This window comes from Gallus gallus, chromosome 3, assembly GCF_016699485.2.
Source record: "Gallus gallus isolate bGalGal1 chromosome 3, bGalGal1.mat.broiler.GRCg7b, whole genome shotgun sequence".
NCBI classification, from domain to species: domain Eukaryota; kingdom Metazoa; phylum Chordata; class Aves; order Galliformes; family Phasianidae; genus Gallus; species Gallus gallus.
The window spans coordinates 30,116,119-30,131,210 of record NC_052534.1 but is presented as its reverse complement, the minus strand read 5'-3'; the positions used below and the strand labels follow the sequence as shown (position 1 = coordinate 30,131,210).

At 50.4% G+C, this 15,092-nt stretch overlaps 1 protein-coding gene across 1 annotated transcript in view; it reads right to left on the bottom strand.

The window, feature by feature from the left end:
• Positions 1-2,263: 2,263 nt before the first annotated feature.
• The window catches only part of LOC101750125, a 32,312-nt gene continuing 19,483 nt past the window's right edge, over positions 2,264-15,092 (bottom strand). Inside the window, exons 3-5 of the mRNA XM_040697831.2 lie at positions 8,614-15,024; positions 2,906-4,029; positions 2,264-2,822 (exon numbers count right to left, since the gene is read on the bottom strand). The gene's annotated coding sequence lies outside the window, so the exon portion shown is untranslated. The remainder of the gene's footprint in view (positions 2,823-2,905; positions 4,030-8,613; positions 15,025-15,092) is intronic.

Sequence of the window (15,092 nt, the reverse complement as noted above, 5' to 3'; positions counted from 1 at the left end):
CCACCTACCACACAATCATCCGACTGTGCGACGATCTGGCCACCCAGCCCCTCCCCTCGCAAAAAACACGAGACCGGAGGAACTCCTCTCCATCCGCATCCGAGCGAGGTGGGGAGGAGACCTTTCCCATGCAGTGCCGGCCTTTCAGCGGCGTTTTGCTACAGCGCTGGAGTATCTCTCTGGCTCCAGCCCAGACAACTGGTTTCTGTTGCCAACCAACTGTTCTGCGGTGGCCATGGTGTGTGGTTGTCTTGGGATGGGCAACAGGCTTCCTCTAACATGGGACTTGGGGGTAGGATGGAGGCAAGCAGCCTGCTGACATCTGAGTGGTGGCTTTCAGGCCAGGCAGAAGCTTCAGGGGCTCAGCATGGTGCCAGAGGGGATGATCCCTCTGAAAGATGCCGTCCCTTGCAGAGGTGCCCATCTTATAGAAGCTCGGGGGAGAGCCTGTGTTCAAGGAAGCCATGCCAACCCCCAGATTTGCTGTCAGAGCTGCCTGCCCTTTGTCGAATGCACATCTCTGGATGCACATCTCTGACCATCGTCACCCACTGATGACTACTGTGCAGTCCCTTTTCCCCCTCTACTTTCAGGCTGCCTCCCGTTAGCATTGCTCCCCCTTCTCCTCACCCTGACACTATAGCTCACTCCCCTTCTCGCTAAAGACCACCCATTGCCATGGTAACATTGCCTCTTACAAAGTTGTCAAGCAGACACAAAGATATGTTTCTCCCCTGCTTTGCACCCCCCTTCCAGCCATCCTGATTAATAGGCCGGGACTCTGCTTGTAAGAAGGAGGTGGAGGGCTCTTTCATTTCATTTTCATTGTGGAGGGAGAGGTTATTCCAACCTTCGCCCTGTGAGTGCTGAAGCCCAACACGGGGGAAAAAGCTCTCATTCATGGACCACCTGGAAGCCCTTAGGGTGGCTGTACCACAGGCTGGTTCTGGTGATACACGTACTGGTTATACTGGTCCAGCATGGGGGATCAGTGTCTGCAGGTTAGAGGGGCCAACACCAAGGGAGAATGTAAATATGAGAATTAAGAAATGCATCTGATTCGCTATGAACAGAAAATAGCTCTGCTGTGATTCCTTTCTGCTGCTCCCTCCCTGAGTGGCTCTGGTTGTCTTCCTGAAAAGATTTCTTCAGGTTGTCGAGATGCAGCTCACTGGCCTACCTCCAGGACTGCTGGCAGCCCTTCCTACCACAGCTACACCACCAACGGTGGTGTTACTACCTATGCAGCAGCGCCGGCTCTAATTTAAATCTACCCTGTGTACATCCATGGCTCACTGCAGCTGTGGCCGTGACTGCACTGGAGACCATCGCTTCTGCTCACTGGTCTCATTGGCTTTTCTTTCTCTTCTATGTACATCTGCCTCTCCACTAATGATGGATTTGCCCCAGATCTTTGCAACCCTGAAATAAAACCTTTCCAGTTTTCTCTTTTGCATGGCTTCTCCCCTCCTTCATTTTGGCCATGACACTTTTTCCACCTGAAATCCACCTGAAAGATCCCCAGCAGCCCGTCTGTCTGATCCCTTCCAGTTTTTCATTCTTATTGCACAGTCACCATCCCAGCCTGCCACATTTTACCCTACCTTCTTTCAAATCCTCCAGTAAGTCTTTGCCTTCTCCACGTGCTCCCCTTCCCTGAGTTACCTCACTGCCATCATCACTGAACTTTCTGCCCTCACCAGTCTCTGCTTCACCTCTCCATGATGTTTGTCTAGAGGTGGGTTTGTGGTCACAGTGCAAAGCCTTGGCGGTGTCAAATACTGTGTCTTGCCACGTGCTACTGTAGAGTGTCCGTGCCAGGTTTTTGCATCAGAGCTGTGCACAGCAAAGCTCTGTGTGAACGTCAGGATCTGTTTGTAAACGTGATGCTGAAGCTGTTAACTGTCCCCAAGCATGTGTACATTGCAGCACTTGAGAGCAGGCTTCGAGCATTCGTATTCAAAAGAATGGTGTTAAAATAAAGATAACAACAATAATATTTTTTAAAAAGCAGGTGGCCTAAGGAGAAGATGCAATAGTATCAACAATGTTTGTGCTTCTGGCAACCCTAAGAGACAAAATGGCATTGGAAGGAAAGGGATTTTCTCTCCTTTTGCAGTAGAAGGTAGAATCCGAGATAATACTAGAGTTCCCACCACTAAACCGAAGAAAAGCAGTGGAAACTGCTTCTGATATATGCACCTGGGCCTGTCCCAGGATAAGCAGCATATTTCAACACAATCAAAATAAGCATGTACGTGGATTCCAAGTATTAATTGTATTTAACAAACTCCCATATCAAAGTCCCTCTGACTTGCTGCAAATTTTCCATCCTCTGAACGAAAGTTAGAAGGAAAATGATGGTAAATGATTCTGTAGCAACAATGGACTTTCCCAGGGAAAAGTCCACAGAGAGGAAAACACCAAGCCTGTAGTAGTGAGCAGCCACACCTGACCCTGCTGCTCCTGTCCCTGCGTGTTCCTTCCCCAGTGAGGAAAACTGTAAACTCAGCAACACCCATGACAATCAGCGAGGTCAAATCCAAACATGAATTTTGTTTGCAAGTCAGAGCTTGGCTTTAAATCCTTCTCTGGTCCACCCATCTTCCAACCATTGTTCTGGGCCAGCTGAGGAACCCAAATGTTTACCAGCACTCTGCCCTAGTCTTCTGTTTACTCTCTTGGTCTTTTTTCTGTACTGCTTCTTTCCAGTCCATTTTTTTCCTGGAGTTCTCCCCTCTAAGTGTCCATATGAAAGCAGCACCCACTCCACACTAATTTTACAGTCCCAATCCTCTCATTACTCTCTGGTCTCTTTTACTCTGGAATGAAGGAAAAGATTGCCGTGACAATCCACTTCTACCAAGGAGTGTTCATCCCATAGGATCTTACTTGAATGCCATACCTTAGATGCAGGGTTCTGGTAAGCAGCTTCTACCCCCTTGTGTAGTCACAGGACACACAGACCTTTACAAAAAGCAAGACAGACCTTAGGTAACCCGCATCATTCTCTGCAAGTTTGTCTCTCTCCGCTAGAAAAGAAGGCCAAGGCCTGATGGGCCCCTCCTCTTGTTTTCAGAGGCATGAATTAAAGCTCTGTTGGACACCATGTTATTTTCCCAATGTCTTTTTTCTTGCTCCCTAAAAACAGACCACAATCCCACAAGAAAAGCCTCTCGAAAAATAGGATACATTTTCTCCCCCGTCCCCATGCTATTGCTTGTCTGTCTATCCAATGGCAAACTCTGGGTAGTTGCCGTTCTCCCAGGGCAGTGAGGTTTGCTGCATTCAGCTGTAGCTACTCATTCTTAGGAAGGGCATACAGGATCTGTAACTGACCCAGGCAAGTTCTGCTCTTTCACTTACCAGCTATAGATTCCTTGGAGCAAACCATATTGCCTTAAACTTATGGACTACCTTTGTGATGCACACTGATTAAACCTACATCACACATCTCAGACAAGTAGTCAGGGGGCTCTCACTGCAGAGGTAATGGCAGCCCTTAACTACATAATAAAGATCACCTGGGCTGCTTGGGAGGGTCACAATCCCTTTTGGGCTGCCTTCTTCTCCTCCGATTCTTGTAGCACTGCTTTGGCTGAAGGAAAGTCACTATTATAAAGAGGCACATATTACAGTGTTCTTTCCTTGTCAAGCTTGCCCTATCCTATCTTGCTCCACTGAGCTGCCAGCCACGACAAGACACTTTGTTCCCCCTTGTGATCCTTCTCCCTGTCATTCCTTACAATTCCACATCACTGACTTCCCCAAAGCTGCTTTCCTTCCCCCTCTATCTTTCCTTCTCCTCATTTGCACAATCCAGAGAAAGAGACTGGACCGTTTACCAGGAGTTTGCTCAGTGGAAATTAATTCTCCAGGCTAAGTCAGATCATACCTGTTTCCTGAGAGCAATTTGTATTGGCTTATGAAATAATCATTTGGCTTGCTCTGATCCCAGTGGCAGGTGCATCTGTGAGTAGCATGAAACGATTTCAAGGCCAAGATGTGATACTGCTTCTCCTCTTCACGCTGAAAGAAGCCAAAAGATTTTGTGTATTTTCAGGTATAATCTCCTCAACTACTTAATTAGAAATTATATAGAAAATTAAGGCTTTTGTTTTGAAGGTGTACCACAAAAGTGCAAGAACCAACAGAACAAGCTGTAGCAGGAGAAAATATGATTAGATATTAGGAAATATTTTTTCACAATTAGGGTGGTCAGACCTGGAACACACTGTCCAGAGATTGTGTAACGCCCAGCCTTGGTGATCTTCACAGCTCAACAAATCAAAGCCCTGATCTTGGCCACGCTGTGCAAAGGGTTGGACCAACTGACCTTCAGAGGTCCATCGTAATGCAGAGGGTGTGATCAGATGACCTCCAGAAGTGCCTTCTAACCTGAATTATTGCAGGAGTCATGAATGTGTAATTGCAGAAGCCAGTTGCATTTCCCTATGCTACAGTGCCCTATGCAACACCCTGCAGCAACTTCGAAATCCTCACAGCTAGTTCATGCTGTCTCAGCCATTGGTCACTTGTGGTCCCTCGCTGGAGAAGCCCGGGAGACTCCCAGCAAAGTGAAGGCTTAAGGAACTGCTCTGACAGCCTCCATTATACACCCACAGGCCGCTTGGGAGCAGGGACAGGCAGAGCCTGGCTTCACAGTGCATCCTGCACAGGGAAGCACGAGGTGGCCGTGCAGCCCATATAGGGATGTCTCTTCAAACATGTTGTGGCACCATCTGGTCCTTCATTCCCCTGCCTGACTGTGCTCCCACAACAATAGGAGGCGTGCTGGCAAGAAGGGTGTCAGCAACACAGCTGGAGCAGAGCAGGACCAGTTGTGATGTGGCAACATCCATGTAGCTGGCATGCCACACACCTGCACTGCTGGGGCTTTGCCGTGCTTGCCAGTGGCCCTTCTGCACTCACATTTGCTTTTCTGGACAAAAGAGCCCCATAATTATCTGCTAGCCATGTAGAAAATCCCTCTAGGATAGCTCTTTGCTGCTGACTAAATCTGTTTCTCCTTGCCGCTCCTCCAACTCTTCAAAAAGGAACCAGATCAGCCTCAAGAAGGATGATAGCCTCCATCCCAACGTGCCCAGGTTTTGAAATCCTTCAGGGTCACCTTTTGCTTTGGCTGCCATGCTACAGAAAGAAATTGCTACCTGCTCTTAAGTAACTGGTGTCCCCTAAGCACCTGCTTTCAGCAACAACGGTGGAAGAGCCAAGAGAGCGACAGAGGTTTGAGAGGTGTCTTTGGGAAGCAGCTACCTTTCGGGGTTTGCATATGGAGCATTTCATGCAGATGGATATATCCCATTTCCCAGCCATCGTGGCACAAATGGCCATGAAGAAGAGAACACTCTCTCAGACCCTGTGAGGATGGGGAATAAAAAAGAGCAGCTGGAATTGGTGTTGCAAGAGATCTAAGTAATACTGCAGGGCCTGGGTGGGATAAATGACCCAGCTGGATTGTTGGTGCTGTTGGATGCAAACAGGAGAGACAGAGATGGGAGCAGGAACGATCCTTCTCATTCAGAGCCTTTCCTCACACCACGGAATACCAGCAGATACTAATGGAAAGTGTAATGGGGAGAGTACAAAGACATAATAAAGCAGCAGAAAAATCAGAGCTGACATCTGCTGTAAAGCATGCACAGCCCAAGAAAGAAATCAATAAATTCCTGCCTAGTCACATAACACTAATGGCAAGGTCCCAGTGCTCAGTAGTCATGGAGGATTTTAATTACAGTTCCCACATATCTGCTGGGAAATGCACAATGCTAAACACCAGCCAGCAGGGACATTCTCAAAGGGTTTCAATACCATTTTCTGATTCAAAGCGCTGGAGAGATGTGTTAGGCTGCTAGCTCAGTAAACCAGTAATGGGATATGGAGCCTTTCACCTCGAGGTCACTTTCTAGTGACCCACGGTTATTACCATCTGATTGCCGCTGCCTATGTGAAATGAGGTGAGGAGCTTGGACCAGCTCCTCGCGGCCAGGCATCTCTATTGCACTAAACCCAGTGCTGTAATTGTTGCTAATTGGCCTCTCTGTCAGAGAGCTTTTGCAGAAGGCTGAGGCTCCCCAATCCCTGCTCCTGGAGGGCCGTGTCCCAAGGCAGCATTCCTGAGCATCCCCTATCCAGCATCCCCTATCCAGCATCCCTCTGGGAGGCTCTGACCAGTGCCCTGAGGGCTGGAGCTGGGATGGCTGGGTGGGCTGGAGCTACCAAGGGGCCTTTCCTCTCGAGGAAGGAAGGTTCTTGGGGAGGAGGGTGATTCCTCCAAGCAGGGAGGATTAGGAAGGGCCGTCTCCTTTAAGAAAGGGAGAAGCCCCCCTTTCAGCAGGCTCTCCCAGCTGACGCACAATGGCATGCCACCTCCTTGCCGGCACAGAAATGATAATCAGAGGTTCAGCAAACAGGAGAGAAAGAGCTGCTCCCTGCCCTCCGCCCCCCCATCGTATGACTGGTGTCACACGAGATGAGGTGGCAGATGGGTCGTCCAGGCCCAAGGGCTTTTTTAACCCCTTCCTCCCCCCACCAGCCTGCTCCCAGAGGGGCGCGGGGGGGGACAGCAGAGGAGGGAGCCCTGGTGGGGGGCTGGCTTTGCGGAGTCCAAGTGGTTTGAATGGAGGGCCATGCTCCCCCATGGCAGTTTTGCAGTGTTACACTGGTTCTTTGTTCAAAAGATCATATCTGCATCTACACGGAGGTATTTGGACTGTGTGCCAGGCTCCCACCCCAGGGGGAGGAGGTGGGTCCAAATGGGATGCAGGGAGTGGGCACATCACAGGGGAAAGGCAAAACCATCTTCCTACCCCACAGCTCGATCTGCTTCATTCTCTGGGTATTATTCACACAGCTTGACAGGGAAAAATTTCCCCCTCTCCCCTCCACCTTGGCAAAAGCGTTGGCCACATAAACCTCAGTAGCACTGACCCTTTTGGGGTGGCCCTGGTGCAGGAGAAAGGCTTGCATGCTCTGTTACTGTTTGCATTTCTTCAGTCCCTGCTTGCATAGACCTGGTATCATGCCACTGTTTATGACAGCCTTCAGTAACATTAACAATAATAGGCCCTGGCACGAAGGTTAAGGGGGACTGGGGACATTGTCAATGAATTCTGCAGCATTTCCAGCTTTCTTTGGGAGTGTTTTGTTGTTCTGTTGTGTCATGCTTCTGATGTGCGTGCTGCTTGTACTTGATCCCTCTGGCACATTTTAAAAGGCCATACCACGCAGAGGAATGTAGCTCAGAAGGAGGCCATGTGTGCTCTGTTACTGCAGCCGGTGCTTTGCTTTGGGAGACATGTTCGGTACATCACCGTTTCTCAATGCCAGCACCATCCAGAACCGCACCGCTTTGCTATTGCCTTTGCTTCTGCTTCACAGCCTCACCATAGCAGTGAACAAGTAATACTCGTGTCCAGTCTCTGCTCAGAAGCAGAACCTCAGTAGCACGGGCTGGGGGTCAGCAATCTCTGAAGGGCAGCACACCAGGCTGCAGTTCCCCCTCCCAAGGTTGATCAATGGTATCTTGCCCTCTGTGGGAAGCAGCAGGTGCTCAGCTCCAGTTCACTGTTGACATGATGACCCGGGAGCCCAGGTCTCATAAGGAAACATGTTCAAAGTACACACTTGCTGTCTTTCATTGGGGACAAGCTGTCTTACACACTCTCACTTTTCCTTTCATAGAATCATAGGATCACAAAGGTTGGAAAAGACCCACGGGATCATCCAGTCCAACCATTCACCCACCACCAATAGTTCCCACTAAACCACGTCCCTCAACACAACGTCCAAACACCTGACCTTTCCACACCCGATGGTGCCATGAGATGCCATTGACTATCAAGCAGTCTGGGCAGGAAGGACTGACAAGCCTCTGGCATGGCTGGATGGTTGGATGAGATGATCTTAGTGGTCTTTTCCACAATCTTAATGATTCTATGACCCAGGACTCAAAGGCAGCCTTCGTGTATGCAAGACATGCTCTTGCTTTTCTCTTCCATGCCCAGCCGCCCAGATGTGTCTGGAGCCCCAGCAGTGCTGCAAGGTGTGAGGCTGGGCTAGAGCAATACAGAGCCAGGAGCTGACCCCGAGGAAACCCCACAGCACCAGGAGTGCAGGTTGTGTCTGTGCAATGCCGGAGCAGCCCATGCTGCACAAGCGAGCTCTTGCTATTTTTTTCTGGTGACAAAAAAGAGCCCATGAAACAGATGTGCAGAGAGCCGGGCTGTTGGGAATGCAGCTCTGCGCTTGAGCTGATGAGCTACACTCGCTGTCTCCCACCCTCCTCCCCATCCTGCGTACATGTGTTCCAAAAGACAATTACATCTGTGTTTTACAAAGTGCACTGCTCATGAGAGGAGAGGAAGCCCCTGCGCTCCCTCCTCCCCCGCTCCCCCAGGCCCCCGTGAAGTCTGCTCGCCTCTGGTTTCTTCCCCCCGCCAGAGCCGGTCTGTTAGCAGTTAAGTTCCCCAGAGCTTGTCCTGTAATAACCCCTCTCCAGCTGCTAATTAGTACCAGCACCCAGCGCTGGCGGGGCCGGGCTGTGCGCGCAACTGCGGCCCCTCTGGGTCGGGGAGGGGATGCTGCCCTCACCCGGGGGCCGGGGCTTTGCCCAGCGGCGAGGGCTGAAGGGGCTCGGCCAGGGAAAGGGGGGCTCTGGCTGCACCCCGCTGCTCTAATTGGAGACAGCAGTCCTTCTGCCTGGGCTGGCCGCAGAGCCATCCTAATCCTCTCCCTATGACATCACGGTGCGTTGCTGTGGATACAGTGATGACATCCCAACGTTGCCGCAGCAGCATATGGCTTCGCAGCGGGGAAGGCTGAGAAGGTGCCACGAGAGCTGGACGTCGATAGGGTGTGGACTGAACAGCAGAGCTTCACAAGGTGCTCTCGGGATGCAGGCGCTGCTGCGACGTGCCAGGGCTTAACCAGTAACACACACAGCTCCGTGCACGAATGTGGTTAAAGCAGAAGGGAAAACTACAGGTCCTGGGATGGCTGCGGTGCTGCCTCATCCCTTGGAGAACTGCAGCCGTAACCACAGTGGGAAAAGGGCTGTTCAGTGCTAACAGCACCCAGCTTCAGACCCTTCAGATGGTCTGTGAGAGTGTGCTACTATTTCACTTCCACGACAAACTGCATTTTACCACCAAAGATCCTTGCAGGCATCGCGTTTGAGTCCCCTGCACAAAGCAGAAAGAGTGTTGTGGCCATTTGCCACCCGGGGATCACAACGCCCACTGTTTTTGAGGAGCCCCTCCCACTAACACGTACAGAATTTCAAATATTTGCTGTCAAGTCACAGGACACAGCAGAACACACGCACACACACACACAAAGACAAGATTTTTGTGTCTATTAAACCAACAAACCAACACAAGGAGAGTGCCACCTCTCAGCGAGCGCTGAGCAAGGAGAAGGAGAAGGCTGCGTCTGACAGGCTGCTCGTTGTGAAATGTTTGTGCCACTCCTAGTATTATTATTAGTCTCTTGTTGTACATTTCCGAAGCAATTAACTCCTTAATCCTCACAAGGCTCAGGGGAGGTAAGGCAGTCACTGCTCATTAAGGGAAATGGTTGTCAGTGGGGCCAAATGTTGGGCTGCAGGAGGTTGACAGAGAGGAAGATGCTCCATCAGGAGACAGAAGTTCTTCCCTCCTTGGCTGCATCCAGGAGATCAAAGCAGTCTGGCTTCTTAATGTGAGGAATTTCAGGCATCTCTGCATGGGGAAGGAGCTCAGAAATGGCAGATGTACCTTGCTGCTCTGGGGAGTGCAATGAAAACCCGGTGAATGTAGGTGCTAGCAAAGCTCTGCTGGCGTGTGAGATGTTCAGGAGAGTCCCAGCCAGCAGCCCCAGTGGATGGAGAATGGGGGAAAGAGCAGCCTGGGCTGGCTGCAAAGACTAAAGCTTTGAGAGCTGAGGAGCAGAAGCCATACAGCTTCTACTACTTCTTCCACTAGCTCCTCTGGGCTAGTGGAGTGGTTGTAGGCAACCTTGATATGAAAGAGCAGCAAGAACTTGCAAGCCAAATGTTTTTCATTAGTGGTTAATTTTCTTGGTGTGAGGGATAAAAGCATAGAAAAAGCTCAAGCAGCTCCCAGCATTTGAGGGGAAGGAGGGGAATGACTGCAGAGGATCACCCTCTCCCTAGGCAGTGACTGGAGCTTGGCACGTCCTGGCAGCGGGGAAAGAGGGAACTGCAGGGCCTGTGCTGAGCTTGGCACCAAGTCTGAGAGTCTGCTCCCAACCTCGAAAAAAGGAGTTTAGGGATGGAGCACAGACGGAACGCCAGCAACATGTAGACACAGCAGGGTGGGGGCAGAGCAGTGGGAGAGCTTTAACAAGGGATGGGGAGATGGGATTTGAAACCAAGGCAGATATGTCAGAACATCTCTGGGGAGTGAGCTGGGGAGAAGAGCTGAAAGGGTCAGCATTTAGAGGGTAGTACTCTGGTGAGTGCTCCCAGGGCTGAGGAGTGAGCTGATATAGGATAGTGTCCCCCTCCTAACAGCCAAAAGGTGGTGAAGCATATCTTTGCAGCGCTCCTCTTCCAATATGTTGGGAGCTGTGCTGACCTTCCAGCATCTCCCCAAGGCTACAAAGGTTGAGTCCTCCCAAACAGCTAAGCAACATTGTGTTTCATGGTGCCTTTGCATCCAGCTGTTGGCACGCTCAGGCAGATTCCCTGCTTTGGGATCCATCCACTTGAAGACTTCACTGTATGGTTTTGTCTGCTCTTCTGAGCACTTGGATTTTTTGGAGGGCAAGGTGGCAGCCCCAGAAACAAGGGGGAAGGGCCAGCCCTTCCAACCACAGCACGCCAGCCTCAATCAAGCCCCGCTGGCAGCTGCAAGCTGTGACAGACTGTAAATCTGAGGGCTGGAGCAGGAGAACAGCTGGGTGGCCATCAGAGAGGGCTGGGAGGGGAACAATGGTGGGGGGAGAAGCTGGGAGCCATCAGGGGCACTGCCTGGCGTTGGATCAGTCCTAGGAACTGGCAGTGTTCAGCGGATGCTTATCCGCTCTGCTGGCAGTCCCCAGCCACCAGCTTCCTTTGACAGCTGAAGGGGGAAAAAGGTTACTTGATCCCAGACCTGAAGGAGCTGATGTGAAACACAACTTTAGTTTGTTTCTGAACCGCTTTAAAATCCAAAGGGGCGAAATAGGAGAGGGAAACGTAATTAAATACACATAAAATATTCACTCTACACAATGTACACTTAATTAATTCCTGTCCCCTTTACAAACAGATTATCTTTTGATTTTCTGCTTTCCTAAGGTTGCCATTTCAAATGACTTGGAGAAGGGATTTTAGCCTCCCAATATCACACCAGGACACGTGTTATCATCACATACGTGTGGCTCCTTCTGCTGGAAGCTCCCCCAGCCTGCCAGGTAGCTGTGCATCCCCTCATACGGATGAACCTGAGAGCCTCAGCTTTTGCTGCAGATCTGTGTCTGGGAACTGAATCCCAATCCAAAGACCCCGAATGCCTTAGCTGTAAAAGTCTCGCTGTGAAATCCTTTGTTTGAGCTGCCTCTTCAGTCGTGTGGTGCTGCTTCTGGATTCGATGGACCACCCTAGAGCACATTTCCTCCTCAACCCCAAAGTGAATGCATCATTTAATTACTGTCAGTGCACAAACCCTATTCACTTGCTTGCCAGGGTCGCAAACCTTCCAACAGAAATGCTCATAATTTGCAGAGAACACAATGCCTGGTTGAAATTGAATTCACAGTCGGGAAAAAAAACAGTCTTCTGATGATTGACCATTTGTATCACAGCTGTCTTAAGGGTGAGGGAGATGAGAGACCAGCCATGCTGCACACTTGGAATAGGAAACCGTCCCTGGCTCAAAGCTCTATTGTTTGGGCAGGGTCCCACCAGAGGAAGCCCTCTGCACGCCCTGCCTGTATGATGTGAACGGAGGCATAAAGAAAGTGACTTTTCCAGCACTGTGCTTCAAATCCAGATGATTCAAATGCAAAACTGAAAACCCCTGAGCCTCACCCCAGTGCCTGACCTGCAGGACGGCCTGCCTCTCTGATTTTCCCAAACGTTTAGGCTGGATAAAGCATACAGTGTAAGCCAAGAGTCCAAGGAAACCTCTCTTGCACAGGCCACGTTCTGTAGATCCAGACACCGGAGTAATGAGAACATGCAGAAATGTCTTCTACCACCAGAGCATGCATCTTCGTCCTTGGTCCTAAATGCTCTGATTGACTTTTAATTAGCAGCATGTGTCCCATGAGACTGGCAAGATGTCTCTAAATTCACCTCTATCTTAATTGCATCAGGAAGCTGCCTTCTGGGGCTGCTCAGCTCCCAGTCCCTGGCACACGTCGTACTAATGGAGCGAAGCTGCAGCTGGCAGCCCTTCCTGGGTGCTTGCTGGGCATTTAATCTCACCAGCCTCCACAGAGCAAGTGCTTCACGCGGGAGTGCAGAACCATTCAGAAGTTGTGATGTCAGAAGATGAGCTGTCCCACTGAGCCAGATCAGAACCGGGGAGACAACGTGATGCAAGAGGGGTTCATCTACACAGAGCAGTGGGAAAGAGCGGGGGAAAGAATGGGAAGTTTGCATAAGGAGCACCCACAGGGTGAAGCTCAGGTTGGCTTTGCCATAGGAAAATCGCACTCTATGATTTCAAATTATTTTGATTCCAGTTCAGATTCTGTGTGGGTGGAGGTGTATGTAAATAGGAATGCGAGCATGTGTACGCACAGAGCAAAGCCAGCCAGAAACCTCCACAACCAGTTTGCTTCCACCACACGTGCTCCTGGCTCTGGAGATAGACACAACCCTGGCAATGAGCAGCCACGCTTTGCCAGTGCACCCCATCCTGCCATCCCTCACGCCAGCTGGGGATGTGACACACAGAGCTGTGGGGCCAGAGCACATCCCTTCCCCACTCACCCCTCTCTCCAGGTTGGAGAACAGGCTCCCAGTGCATGGCTGCCTGTTCATCACGCCGTAACCCTACCACTGTGGGGATCGTGCAGAGGGGCTGTGCTGGGAGAGGCTGAGCTGGAACCAGCAGTGGAGCTGAGCCAACCCCTGGCCTTACCTTCCTGACGATTACTTATTCTATCTCCTCCTGGGGGGCAGGTTCCACCCACGACTTGCCTTCCCTCCCACTAAAGGTTTGATTCCCACCACAAAAGCGCAGCCCCTCAGAGCAGGCTGCTTTCTTAAGCCACCCTTTTGTTTTCGTTCGTGTGTTTTTCAGGGTGGCTGTAGGGTTCCCTCTTGAGATTTGGGAGCTCAGCGCTCTCCTAATGGCAAACTGTGTCTCCCAGGCCCCATTCCCAGCCCACCTAAGTGCGTAGGTCTCTACTAGTTCTGTTTTAGCTGCTCAGAGGCTGACAGAACACGATGAAACAGGACAGAGCTTGATAGAGAATATATTTCTCCAGAGGAGAGAGGGAACCGCAGACGCCTGCCCTTCTATTCCTGTTTACCTTTGCTTTCAGGAGGTCAATTGAATTGTGGGCATAAACTTACACTGCGGTTTGCAAACTGATACTCTCCAGAAGTGCGTTCTGGCGTCACAGAACATTTTGTGTTTCGGTTTCTTCTTTCCTTGCTCTTTTATGGCCGCATAATAACTTGCAACATATGTATCTCAGAAACACTTGTTTACACAACATTTTCAAAGCATCACAATTAACATCACTTTGTGGAATTCCCGTGGAGGCATCCCTCGCGCGGTAATGACCGGCAACTTCTTTCAAACTTGGGCTTCTTCAGCTCCTTCTGTATGCTCCGTCTGCAGGACTCCTCCAGAAGCACAGAACAGTGTTTAGTCTTCCGCTGCGTGAGTGCTGAGAAGCGTGAGTGGAAGGCAGGGGCCGGATTTTGTGCGGCACACCTTCATGAGGCCCCTCTATCCATTTGGTAGCGCTATTCCTTTCACGTTGCGCGTGGCCGCCCCATGACCACCCTGCGGAGCTCAGTGTGGGAAGAACATACCCACATGGCTCCAACAAGGCTCTAGGAGAGCTTCTGGAGAAGGCTCTCACTGCTAAACACAATGGTCCAGCCAAAACTCCGTCTTCGGACACATCTGAGGCTAGGGGCCCATAGTGGGGAAAGATCATTCTGCAAAGGTCCGACTTTTATGCTGTACCCCTGAACTCAACGCTTGTAGTTGTTGTCAAAGTCAGGAGAATGAACAAGGTGGACTTTTGATCTGACCTAATGTAGCACTTGGTTTAAATTTACATTGGCTCAGCATCAAGCCTAGTTTCTGACATAGCGTGTTATGCAATCCATGTGCTCATTCCTCATGTTGTCCCCACCATCCCACAGAGGTTAGCGAGTTTGCATCCCAGGGAAAGAGAGAGTGCTTCTGCCTGCAGTCACGTTTGCCCTGCCAGGCCTTGCCCAAGCCTGCTCCGGAGCTTTTGCTCACAGAACCGCTTACACAAATTTCCAAGAAAGTGCTTAAATTCCACTGACCTTAACAAATATCCTGGAGTGAGGTTTTACCAGCTCTACCCAAGCAGTATGATGGCTCTCCTCATTTTCTCATTTATCTTCTGTTTTTTTTTTCTTTTATCTACAATCAGATGGGCAGCAGGATCTAACACAACTGCTTTAGGCTCTCCCATCCTACCAGGAAAAAACCCAGAGGCTCAGTGCTGGTGCAGAGCAGAGGAGCTGCTACCTTAGGGCCACAGCTCAGAAGGAGATCTCTCTGCCACAGGCTGGCCTAGGAGGTAAGAGCCGGTAGGCTCATGAAAAGCTGCCCTAAAAATACAGATATCCAGCTCTTCAAGTCCCCTTTCATCAGGTTCTGAAGGCAAAGGCAGCTTCTGGGGGACTGATCAGGTGGGAGCATTTAGGGCTGCAGGGATTTCTGTTCACTCATCATCCAGGCAATGCTGAAGAGCTGTATTGTTGCATTTGGTGGCAAGTTGGTATTTTTATCTTCTTGAGATCCCTCCAACACTCCCAGATTTCTCAGATCTGGAGCTTGACACACTCTTGCCCACCTATAATAATGAAAGGAAGATGCACAATGATACGAGAAGGATGTGTAGTTAGATAAGGAAGATATAAG